The sequence below is a fragment of the Ruditapes philippinarum genome, unplaced genomic scaffold (genome assembly GCF_026571515.1).
Source record: "Ruditapes philippinarum isolate M1 unplaced genomic scaffold, ASM2657151v2 ctg11194_1_1_1_1, whole genome shotgun sequence".
NCBI classification, from domain to species: domain Eukaryota; kingdom Metazoa; phylum Mollusca; class Bivalvia; order Venerida; family Veneridae; genus Ruditapes; species Ruditapes philippinarum.
The window spans coordinates 13,188-25,824 of record NW_026853481.1 but is presented as its reverse complement, the minus strand read 5'-3'; the positions used below and the strand labels follow the sequence as shown (position 1 = coordinate 25,824).

Genomic DNA, 12,637 nt, shown 5'->3' with positions numbered 1-12,637 from the left:
TACTATGATTTTAATGAATTTTTTTTTAAAAAAAATGTAAAAAATGTTTCTAATGCAAACATGTACAAGTATAATAAAAAAACATACTTTTTCACCCCTTTTATCTATCAAAACTTTTCAAGTTTCATTTACAACAGCAAAAAAACCCTCTTTACAAATAAATATATAAATGACTAAATTGACAATGATTATCTATTACATTAAAGACATTTCAAAGTGTCATACAGTAGACAAACAGAGATGATCTCCTCATTTTTGATGCATACATGATATCAGTACCATTCAAGGCTTGCTAATTTCAATTGAAACAGAACAGTTAAAGATCAATATATGAAAAAAAAAAACATTTAACAAGCTCTTATATACAATGTACAATTGCAATGGTTCAACAAAAATTCTAATTTACAATGAATCTGTGAATCCCAGTTATACAGGTTTAGTTAAAAAAAAAACCAGAGACTTTATTTAAATTATGGCCATATTTTAATCACATTCAGCCATAAAATTAAAGCATGTGCATTCATAAGCCGTTCTTGGAGATTAAATTTTGCATAAGCCGTTCTTGGAGAGTGTAATCTATGCATGAAGCTGTGTATGCTGATAACAGAAGCGTGTTATAATGTATGCCATGCATTAAAGCAATAAAGCACCATGTATGTCACTGGTTCATCTGGGCATCCTCACACATAATTATTTACAATATCAATAACAGATAATTAAAGGGACTCCACTGAAGTTTATTGATATGAATGGAAAAATGTTTTTTCCAGAATTTTATGCCATTTAATGACTGTCAATTACAGTAACTCGTATGCAAAATTATTTCAGATCATTTGCTCACTACATTTTTCTATAATATTAACTTAAATTGTGCAAAATCAAAATGGAAAGCTTTTTAATTCCTTTAACTCAAATAAGATTGAAAATTGCACTAAATATTATATCGATTTTTAATGCAATATTTTGTATATTTCTTTATTATCTTTTTCATTATTTTCTATTTATATTCCCAACTTAATTTATGAAATATTTTGAAATTTTATATAATAATAAACTTTTTGACTTCAGTGGAGCCCGCCTTTACTATTGAACATGCAAAATGATTAAAATTCAAGCAGTACTTGGTTGGTAAGTTTGTAGGTACATAAAAAGCAGAAATATCTATGAACATGCAAATAAATGTTACATCTACATACAGCACAGCATTGTTATGTGAAAAATCTAAATCTTTTAAACAATATAAATATGTTCAGCTTTTTATTCATCCATGATTTAGGCAGGAAACACTGTGATTTCTTTTGTCAATGTGTATGATTTATGCAGCAAACCTTTTACATTATGATGTTGTATTAACAGTTTTCTAAAGAAAACACATTTCAATACTGTGCCAGGCAGATTAAATGATAAAACATCAATATCCAAATTATATGTCCATTTCAGACAAGCCAATAAACAAAGCACTTGTGTACACATCCAGAACTTCTGCTAAGGTCCCCTTCCAATTTTCCTTCAGACAATCAAAGTCCATATTTTAGTTAACAGCAACACCACTTCATACTCAATATATTTGCACATTGTCTCATGTACAATGAAATACTCCTTACATTCACCTCTTGAAGTGTAACTTTTGATTATTGCTATTTCTATTGTGACAGTCAAAGAAAAAAAAGTTCATATGCATAATCTCTATATTGATATTTCCTCACATACTCAAGTACATCAATAATGGTGATAAGTTACAGCAGGAACATTTTAGAATTTCAAACAGCAATTGGCCAAGATGCGCAGCCTCACAAATAATTACCCAAGTGGCTACCCTTTTGTTTACACCATTGATCTTTTTAAAGAATTACTATCCATAATAAATAGATTAATTGTTCCCTACTGTGTTCTCATAACCATCCTAGATATCCATATGAGAGTTAGGGCAAACTCTGGTTAAGGGACTAATAACCAAATTTAAGAAATTCATTCACTTTTTATTCTTGCTGTTATATTAAAGTCTGTACATTTGAAAGAAATAAAAAAAAAATCATGATTTTGTTCTCACAGTAAAGTTAGATATTAAAGTAAGAACATTATTCATACTGTGAAAAGAAAAGAAAATGTTTTGAAACAGAACTAAATATTCCATACATATTTGAAGAAAAAGCACAGATAAAGTTTAATGTCTTTTGTAAAAAAAAGAGAGCCAAGATAAAGTTTGATGTCTTTTATCCGACATAGTAGAACGATGACTTTTCCATTAGACTAAATACACTGCTTTTTTCTCCCTCTGGTCTTTATTTACATAGATGTTCCCGTCATCCCGTGATTCTCGCCTGGCTCTTTAGCTTCCTTAGCTTTGTAAGCTGAAAAAATTAGTACATCAGTGTACCAGTTTATTGGCTTGTCTGAATAATTATTACAGTATATGGTATAATATCACACACAAGAAGCTCTCATTTTTTGTTCTGCACAGATGTTAAAATGTAAAGATTTATAAAATTTGTGACAAAATACAACCACACTTAATGTATAAAATGTGAAGATCTACAAATTGTGTCAACTTCATTTTAATAACTCTAGCATGAGAGAGGCAGACTGACCTATGATAATATGCAGCATAAAAAATTGAAGCTTGTTCTATGTTAACTTTATCTCCTTATTTAAGCCTACATTCACATTATCTCCTTACTTAAGTCTACATTTACATTATCTCCTTATTTAAGTCTACATTTACATTTTCTCCTTATTTAAGTCTACATTAACATTTTCTCCTTATTTAAGTCTACATTAACTTTATCTCCTTCATAATTTAAGTCTACATTTATATTATCTCCTTCTTTAAGACTACATTTACATTATCTCCTTATTTAAGTCTACATTTACATTTTCTCCTTATTTAAGTCTACATTAACATTTTCTCCTTATTTAAGTCTACATTAACTTTATCTCCTTCATAATTTAAGTCTACATTTATATTATCTCCTTCTTTAAGACTACATTTACATTATCTCCTTATTTAAGTCTACATTTACATTTTCTCCTTATTTAAGTCTACATTTACATTTTCTCCTTATTTAAGTCTACATTAACTTTATCTCCTTCATAATTTAAGTCTACATTTATATTATCTCCTTCTTTAAGACTACATTTACATTATCTCCTTATTTAAGTCTACATTCACAGTATTTCCTTATTCATGTTTACATTCACATTATCTCCTTATTTAAGTCTACATTCACATTATTTCCTTATTCATGTTCACATTTAAATTATTTCCCTATTTAACAAAGATTAAGCATCTGATAGCACAAAAATATTCAAAATTAATGTTATTACTTTATCAAGAAAGAAGATATATATGATTACTGTGTGTCTCAAGTTTAAAATTAATATTTAATACATTTTTATGGAAAAGACTCCGTGTTTCACTTCTTAATCTGCTATACATTTTGTCTTTTCAAAATGAGTTCTATTATATATATAAAACTAGAGTGCATATAATTAATTACACTAAATTACCCAACAGTAGGTTGATGGCAACAAGTTTCAGAACACACTTATCACAAACTTCTTTGCTAGAACAGCTGATTATGTTTTTTTTAAACATTCACACAGATTATCATGTTTGTATTATCCATACACTATAATCGTCTGTATATTTGTCTGTTATTATATTCTATGTTCTATATACTATGTTCAAATGGTAATTAATTATTATTCTGTTAGACTTAATAATTGTTGTACTATCAAACTGTAATCCCCCCAAATATTATATTTTAAATATGAAACTCACAACAAATTAATTTTACATTACACATGACTTGGTATGAATTAGTACCACAGCAAACTACAAAAAGGAGATGAGCAAGGCAGATGGACATTCACGGAATACATCTTCCAACAAATATCCAGTCACACAGGACCAGGATAACTAGAAACAGATTCAATCCAGCCAAAGTAGATCATGCAACAAACCAACAATTTTATATGCCATAAAAACACAGTATAGCTAACTGATAAACCATACTTATTCATGGAAGGGTAGTCTGACAATATTAAAATTTTGAGCTTTTCACTTTTTGAAAAACATGTAACCTTAGATTAAACTTTATCTTAGAAACAAGCCTTGACTAGTTCTTTTTTTCATACAAGACAAACAAAAAATGATTTAAAAAATAACAATTAATTCACAGTTCTCCATATGGAACATTTGTGTCCAATAAAAATTTTGTCTCTGTGCAGTCACTCAAGATGTAGTCTTTTATTGAGCACACTTAATGTCCTGGAAAATATACCAACATTGTGAGAGTACTCAAAATTTGATATTATTATGAATGATGGAAAATGGTTATGAATTTCAACATAGATGATCTATACTGGCATTATGTAGTTTGATGTTAAGTTCTTAATCTTTAACATTTTTAACTTTAGAAAATATTCTGTTTACATTTACAACTTTTAAGTGGACAGGGAGTCCATTATAATACCTCACTATGCTATTGGTGACTAAATCAAACATATGAATCAAAGCTCATAGCTACATACTTGCCAACTTTTCAATATAAAACACAAACAGCTTACTGTATCATGCTCTAAATTCATACATTTTCTTCCTAATATATTTGATTGAACATAAATTAAAATCCACAGGACCAAAGTGACAATCTACAAGCCTAAGTCTTAAATAGAGCAACAAGCAACATAGTATAATTATGGGTATTTAGACATTATCTCTGACATATAAAGTGATACAAAAAACAAAATCTGTAATTATAAAATGACTTATAAATAGAGTGAACATTATACAAGGATTACAAGATGCTGCATAGCTTGAAACACTTATGTACTGAGTCATGCACTAAGACAATACACAAGCATTAACAGGGTGGCCACTGTAATTAAGATATACTGCACATAACTTTTATCTTGGACATGAATGTAATGTGAAATATATACATATACAAAGTGCAATATGACCTCCGCAATTATTCCCAATTTTCAGTTAGAATTAGCTATAAATTCAAAGCAAGTATTTCAAGAAAGAATAATAAAGGCAGAATTAAATGTATGTTAAGGAGAGAATAATCAACAGAAAACAGACGATGAGCCAGATATCTTTTATCAAAAACTCAACAACAACAAAAAAAAATCCAACAAAGAAGACAAAAATGAAAAAAGTAAAGTTCATCTTTTATTTTTGCTCAAGTCTTTTTCTCCATGCATTATCACTCCATAGGGAGTCTATAGGGGAGCAGATTTTTTGTCATCTGGAAAAAACAGAAACAAGAATAAACTAGAACATGTCCATAGGACACTTTACAATATGCCCAAACTTCATTTGCAGTCCCTGTGACTACTTACATATATCATAAATGTCCAGTGTGAATATATATAAACACAGATAATCTTCTATAAATATTATGTCAAACTTCGATTGACTTTCTGGGTTTGAAGTAAAATGAAAGTCCCAAACCTTCCCATAACATTTAGCAGAGACCACACTCGACTTTTCTATTTCTTAAGTCAAACACATAAGAGGAATACTATAGTTAAAAGTACTCCTGGAAAACATAATTTTCTTGTAAAGAATAAAATTCAAATTTACAGTTAATGTCATTCAAAGATCAAGGTAACATTTTAATAAATTCATGTCAGTTTTGTCATATGCAACAATAATGTTTCTTTTTTCCAAGAATGAATCAAATCCGTATCAATTATAACAAGAATTTGTAACAGAGTTACCAACGTCCCCCGCCCCGGGAGTTTTATATGAAGCATAAAATTGTGCTATTTCAAAAGATAGAGGTATGGATCTCAGGACATTCAGTCCAAAATTATGATCAATGCTAGATCTGCAAATGTAACAATAAATTTGTTAAAAAATAAAATGAAACACGGAATTTAAAAATCTATCATGTTAAGCTTTGACCTCTAAGTGTGAACTTGACCTTGGAGGTAGGGGAGCAGGTGTTGTGCATGACATAACGTCTTATTATTGTGACTATTTGTGCCAAGTTATTTCAAAATCCCTTGAACTATGAAGAAGTTCTAGATTCAACACAAAATATACCCTATAACAGACTATGTTAATTTTTTTACCTCTAAGTGTGACCTTGACCTTGGAGGTAGGGATGCAGGTGTTGCGCATGACACATCCTCTTATTATTGTGACTATTTGTGCGAAGTATTTTCACAATCCTTTGATCTATGAAAAAATTATAGACCTGACACAAAAAATACCCTGTAACAGACTATGTAAGTATTTGACCTCCAAGTGTGACCTTGACCTTGGAGGTAGGTGACCGGTTTTTGCGCATGACACATCATCTGATTATTGTTAACAATTATGGCAAGTATTTACAAAAGTCCTTCATAGATAAGAAAGTTATGGACTGGACACGACATATACCCTCAAATAGACAATGTTGACCTTGAATGAACAAGTACGACCTTGACCCTGAAGGTACAGGTCTGGTTGTTGCGCATGACACATCGTCTTATTATAACAAACATTTGTGCCAAGTTATCTCAAATTCCTTTGATAAATGACAAAGTTATGGACCGGACACGAAATATACCCTGTAACAGACTATGTTAATATTTGACCTCCAAGTGTGACCTTGACCTTGAAGGTAGGTGACTGCTTTTTCCGCATGACACATCGTCTGATAATTGTGAACAATTATGGCAAGTATTTACAAAATCCCTTCATAGATAAGAAAGTTATGGACCGGACACGAAATATACCCTGTAACAGACTATGTTAATATTTGACCTCCAAGTGTGACCTTGACCTTGAAGGTAGGTGACTGGTTTTTGCGCATGACACATCGTCTGATTATTGTGAACAATTATGGCAAGTATTTACAAAATCCCTTCATAGATAAGAAAGTTATGGACCGGACACGACATATACCCTCAAATAGGCAATTTTGACCTTGAATGAGCAAGTGTGACCTTGACCCTGGAGGTAGGGGTCTGGTTGTTGCGCATGACACATCGTCTTATTATAATAAACATTTGTGCCAAGTTATTTCAAATTCCTTTCATAAATGACAAAGTTATGGACCGGACACGAAAGTGTGACGGACGGACAGACGGACAGACGGACGGACGGACAGACAGACGGACAGACGGACAGACGGACAGACGGACGGAGCCTATTTCTATATCCCCCTTTTTTCTTCGAAAAGGCGGGGGACAACAAGGCAGTCTGAAGGACACCTAAATCCCCTTCCGCAGTGGACATGAATGTGTACTTCCTGACCTTCAACAAACCATGACCTTGATGTTATGCCATGCATATCATAAGCACATAGTCTCATGATGGTTATTATTTGTGCCAAGTTATTTAAAATCTTCCATAAAGTCAAAAAGTTATGGAGAATATATAACCTTGACCTTGGGGATAGCAACCTTGATGTTGAGCTCTGCAGATTTGGTCATGGAGGGGATCATTTGTGCCAAGTAATTTTAGATTTTTTGAATTGTCAATTAGTTATAGAGTGGACATGAAAAATAGATTTTTTAACCATTAAGTGTGATCCTGACCTGACCAGGGATTTGACTTGATTATTGTGCTCTGCGAATGGTGTCATAATGTTGATCATTTCTGCCAAGTTATCTTCAAAACATTGCAGTAGTTTAAATGTTATGGACAGACATGAAATTTTGAATTTCTAACATTTGACCTGTGTGACCTTGACCTAGCCTCACAATGGTGATTATTTGTGCCATGTTATTTAAAATCTACCATAAAGGAAAAAAAAGTTTACCTTGACCTTGGGGGTAGCAACTCAATTATTGCGGTCTGCACATCATCTCATTATGATGATCACTTGTGCCAAGTTATTTAAACAAGAGCTGTCAGTAGGACAGCAACGCTCAACTATTCTTAGTGCTTGATAGTAATAAAAGCCTTAATAATGTAAAATTTTCTAAATAAACAAAAGCGCAAATTTTTTCTTTAAATCCATGTTACAGTTAAAGGCCTTGGAGAGAGTCCTATTATGCTCTCAAAGAAGAGAATCAAATTTCAACTTGTTTCAAAGCCATATGTCTATGGACTTTGAAAATATTTGAGGTATTACAGAAAAAGGGGCACAATTCTGTCAAAATGCTTGATACGGTTACCTCCTCCTGTCTACAGATGGTAACCAAGTGTGCAAAGTTTCATTTCCATATGTCAATGGACTTGTGCAATGTGGAATGTGCAATGTGTTAATTACTTTCTTTATTCACTACAAAAAAAGCTAACTTTTAAATACATTTTCAAATTTTTCATAAAAATTAGCATGACTCTGAGGGCATGCTGCTTTTAACAAATTTCAATAATTTGACCTTCAAGGTCAAGGGTATACTAATATATGAAAAAGATAAGGTTTTAACCATACCAGGTTATATTTTTAAAATGACAAAAAGGGAATTTGCTGGGGTAAAATTGATGCCACCTTTAAGTAACTTTGTCACAAATGGTCTAATGGTTTGACATGGCAATTCAGATCATTCCAGTATTAATGTATCATGAAAAGAAGCAAGCACAGAAATATACAACAGTCTTAACAAAACTTGCCAATTTTAGGCACCTAAAACTTGTTCTTTCAAATTAAGAAAAGAGCTGTCACCTAAGTGACAAATGCTCCTGAAAAGGTTCTTAAGCATGCAAGTATTATGAAAAGAAAAGAGAATGAAAGTAACTACAGTCCAACCCATTTATTTGAAGTGATGGGGACTGAAATTTACTTCGAATAATCGATGGGTTCGAATAATCTAAATCGGAATATTTTGATAGACGAAAACTACTCCACTTTGGCAAATCATAGTATAACTACAGATTACAACAAACTCGTTTCCTGCAATCAATTGAGAAGGATAAGAAAAGAAACATAAAAATAATTTTTTATTGGCATTGAAGACATAAATACTTGCATTTTATTCTACATTATGTATTTTTTGTTTCGTGCAAAGCCTTGATAATGGCCGTGCTATCAATACGGTCTTTACAGCAAAACTCTAGTATTTTCGAGGTAAATGCTGTCATGTAACGTTACAATTAATGAAGAAGAAAACAAAAAATTGGCTATTTTGAAAGATTCACATTTAGAGCATTTATGAAAATTATCACTGTCATCTTCAAGCAATAACAGTAACATCGGACAAGGAGCATAATTTTTCATTTTCGGTAATTAAAGTTTATAAAAGAACACCCAAGCATAATGATCACGTTTGTCTAATAACACACATGGCTGTTGAAAATTTTTCACAAGTAGAATGGTCAGCAAGTGGATCTGCCCCAATAATTGTCTGGTTTCGAATAATAGGTGTGAAATTTTTTCATAATTGTATAATTGAGGCCGAAATTTTACTTCGAAAAATAGGAGGTAATAGGGTAATGCTTTTTGAATAATACCTTCAAATTTATATTGATTTACATAGAGATAAAAAAATGGGACCGCCGATCTACTTCAGATAATGCCTTGTATTCAAATAAAAGGTTGTCGAATAACCAGGGTTGGACTGTAATTGCTGAATATTGTTCTTGATAGCATGAACTTTTGAAATATAAGTGTGACCTTGACCTTTGAAGAAGGGACACGGTTCTTGGATGCGACAAAATGTTGTTATGAGATAGACATTTGTGCCAAATAATTTAAAAAATCCTTAATGCATGACAAAGTTACAGTCTGGACATGATTGACACACGCATGGACAGACATGAGCCTTAGCTGCAACACATTGTCTTCATGTGGTAGACATTTGTTTTTTATAATCCTTCCATGCATGACAAAGTTACAGTCTGGACATGAATGTGTATCAGTCTTAAAACTCTTCTCGAGAGAATGAGTACCTTCAAACTGTAAGTGTGACCTTAACCTTGAAGGTAGGGACATGGGTCTTTGTCATGACACATTATCTTGATGTGGCAGACATTTATGCCCAGTTATTTTAAAATCCTTCCATGCATGACAAAGTTACAGCCCGGACACGATTGTGTACCTATTAATTCTAATTGTGATAATGTGAAACTTCAAAATGTTAGTGTGACCTTGACCTTTGAGGTAGAAAGGAATTCTTGGACGCGACACATCGTCTTGATGTGATAAACATTTATGCTTAGTAATTTAAAAACATTCAATGCATGACAAAGTTACAGTCCGGACACGAATGTGTGTACCTATTTCCACTAATTGCCATAATGTAAAACATCAAAATGATAGTATGACCTTGAGATTTGAGGTAGAGATGTAATTCTTGGACACGACACATTGTCTTAATGTGCTTGACATTTATGCCTAGTTATTTTAAAATCGTTCATTGCATGACAAAGTTTCAGTCCAGACACAAATGTGTGTACCTATTTTCTCTAATTGCGATATTGTGAAACTTCAAATTGATAGTGTGACCTTGACCTTTGAGGTAGAGACATAATTCTTGGACGAGAAACATGGTCTTGATAAAGTAGACATTTATGCCTTGTTATTCAAAAATCATTCAATGCATGACAAAGTTACTGTCTGGACACGAATGTCTGTACCTATTTTCTCTAATTGCGATAACGTGAAACATCAAAATGATAGTGTGACCTTGAGATTTGAGATAGAGACGTAATTCTTGGACACGACACATCTTGTTAATGTGGTAGACATTTATGCCTAGTTATCTTAAAATCATTCAATTCATGACAAAGTTACAGTCCAGACACAAATGTGCGTAGTTATTTCCTTTAATTGTGATAATGTGAAACTTCAAAATGATAGTGTGACCTTGACTTTTGAGGTAGGGACGTGGTTCTTGGATGGGACACATCTTGTTGATGTGGTAGACATTTGTGCCAAGTTATTTAAAAATCCCTCAATGTATCACAAAGTTACAGTCCAGACACGAATTAAGTGGGGACACACAGATGGACAGACTGATGGAGTTATGATATTATGCCTCCCTTAATGGGGGCATAAAAAGCCTGTAAGGTACTATGTATAATGTTAGCTCCTTCTTTGATAAAAGAAATGTTTACTTTCTGAGGTGGGAAAACAAAAATAGCTGATTGAAAAGAAAAGTGAAATTTAAATGAAAGAAATAAGATGATGGATGAGCAAATAAGTGAAACATTATAAAATCTTACCATTACAGCCAGGTCCAATTTTATCCACTGAAAAATATAAGTTTTTATTTAATTTTTCATTTCACTCTTAAACTGTCAATTTCAGCTCAGGTGAGCTAAAAAACCATCTCACCTCCAATAGCTAACAGATGTACAAACTCTAGTAATTCGATCCCATTTGTTGCCTTTAAAAATCAGGCAGGAAAATCGGTAGCTGCAATTCTGATGCCTTAACCTTTTAAGGCAACACCTCAGCCACATAGGGGCATTACTTTTCTGCCTCTCATGAAACCTTTTAAAAACACTTTTTCCTAAAAATTTATTCTGCTTCATTTAAGAATAATGAGGTCCTTGCATTTGATATTTATTGACAAAACAGTTTGAACCATTACATACATGTTTGACATTATATGATAAGCTGTTTCAGGCCTATAAGAAAAGAAAGGTATGATATTGAAAACTTACACTTCACCAGGATAAATATGACAACAGATGCAACTAGAGCTACACATGGAATCGCTATAAAAGCTATAGCTGCATTGTCTATCCAATCTTCACAGCATTCTGAATCTTCCTCGCAGCATTTTGAATCCTCACAGTTTTCTGAAGCTATTAAAATAAATAAACAATTAATTATACAAGAAGGCCATGATGGCCCTGAGTCGCTCAAGAGAAACAACTGCTTTTCAGTAAAAGATAAAAGACAACCTAAGAATGCTACAGACAAAGTTTGGTGATCATCTATCAATTAGTTCTGTAGAAGCTGACTTTTAAAGGTATTTCTATTTTGCGCTTTAAAAGCCCTGAAAAGGGACCAATCAAATTAATATGAGCAAACTTGACAAAAGAGTACCTAAGAATGCTGCAGAAAAAGATCAATTATTTCAGCAGGAGATGACGCAAATCAAACAAGCAAATTCGTTGAATTTATATCCCCCGCCGAGTACTGGTTATAATTAACACAACAACTGAAGACATAAGGCTTTATTTATATATTAATCATGGCATAAACTGTAAAATTCTTTGAACTTGAAGCCTTGTACCTTCAAACAAGAAGAATTTTTAAGTTTTCACTATATACATATAAGGAAAATCTATGACCCCCTGGAGTGGGGCCAATTTTGACCCCAGGGCTAAAATTTGAACAATTTTGGTAGAGGACCTATATGTTATATCATATACCAAATATCAAAGCTCTAGGCCTTGTACTGTCAGACAAGATTTTTTAATTTTGCATTTTTGAAACTCCTTTTCTGGCTCCGTGTGACTGATGATTGTGATTGAAAATTACAAAATTTTACTAAGTCCAGGGCAATAACTCTAAAATTACTAAAAATATCCAGACGAAAATACCCAGGTGCACAACTACACATACTGATCAACATTCCTGTAAAGTTTCATGACTCTAGGTCAAATACTTTTTGAGTTACATGCGACACAAGTTGAAAATTACAAAATTTTACTAAGTCAAGGGCAATAACTCTAAAAATACTAAAAATATCCAGACGAAAATACCCAGGTGCACAACTTCACATGCTGATCAACATT

At 32.4% G+C, this 12,637-nt stretch overlaps 1 long non-coding RNA gene across 1 annotated transcript; it reads right to left on the bottom strand.

Moving 5' to 3' along the window:
- Window positions 1-1,363: 1,363 nt before the first annotated feature.
- On the bottom strand, window positions 1,364-11,694 carry LOC132737001 (uncharacterized). Its single transcript, XR_009626657.1, has 3 exons — window positions 11,555-11,694; window positions 11,111-11,137; window positions 1,364-5,255 (listed from the first exon to the last, which is right to left on the bottom strand). It is a non-coding gene; the product is annotated as an uncharacterized LOC132737001 (long non-coding RNA).
- Between the last annotated feature and the right edge of the window lie 943 nt (window positions 11,695-12,637).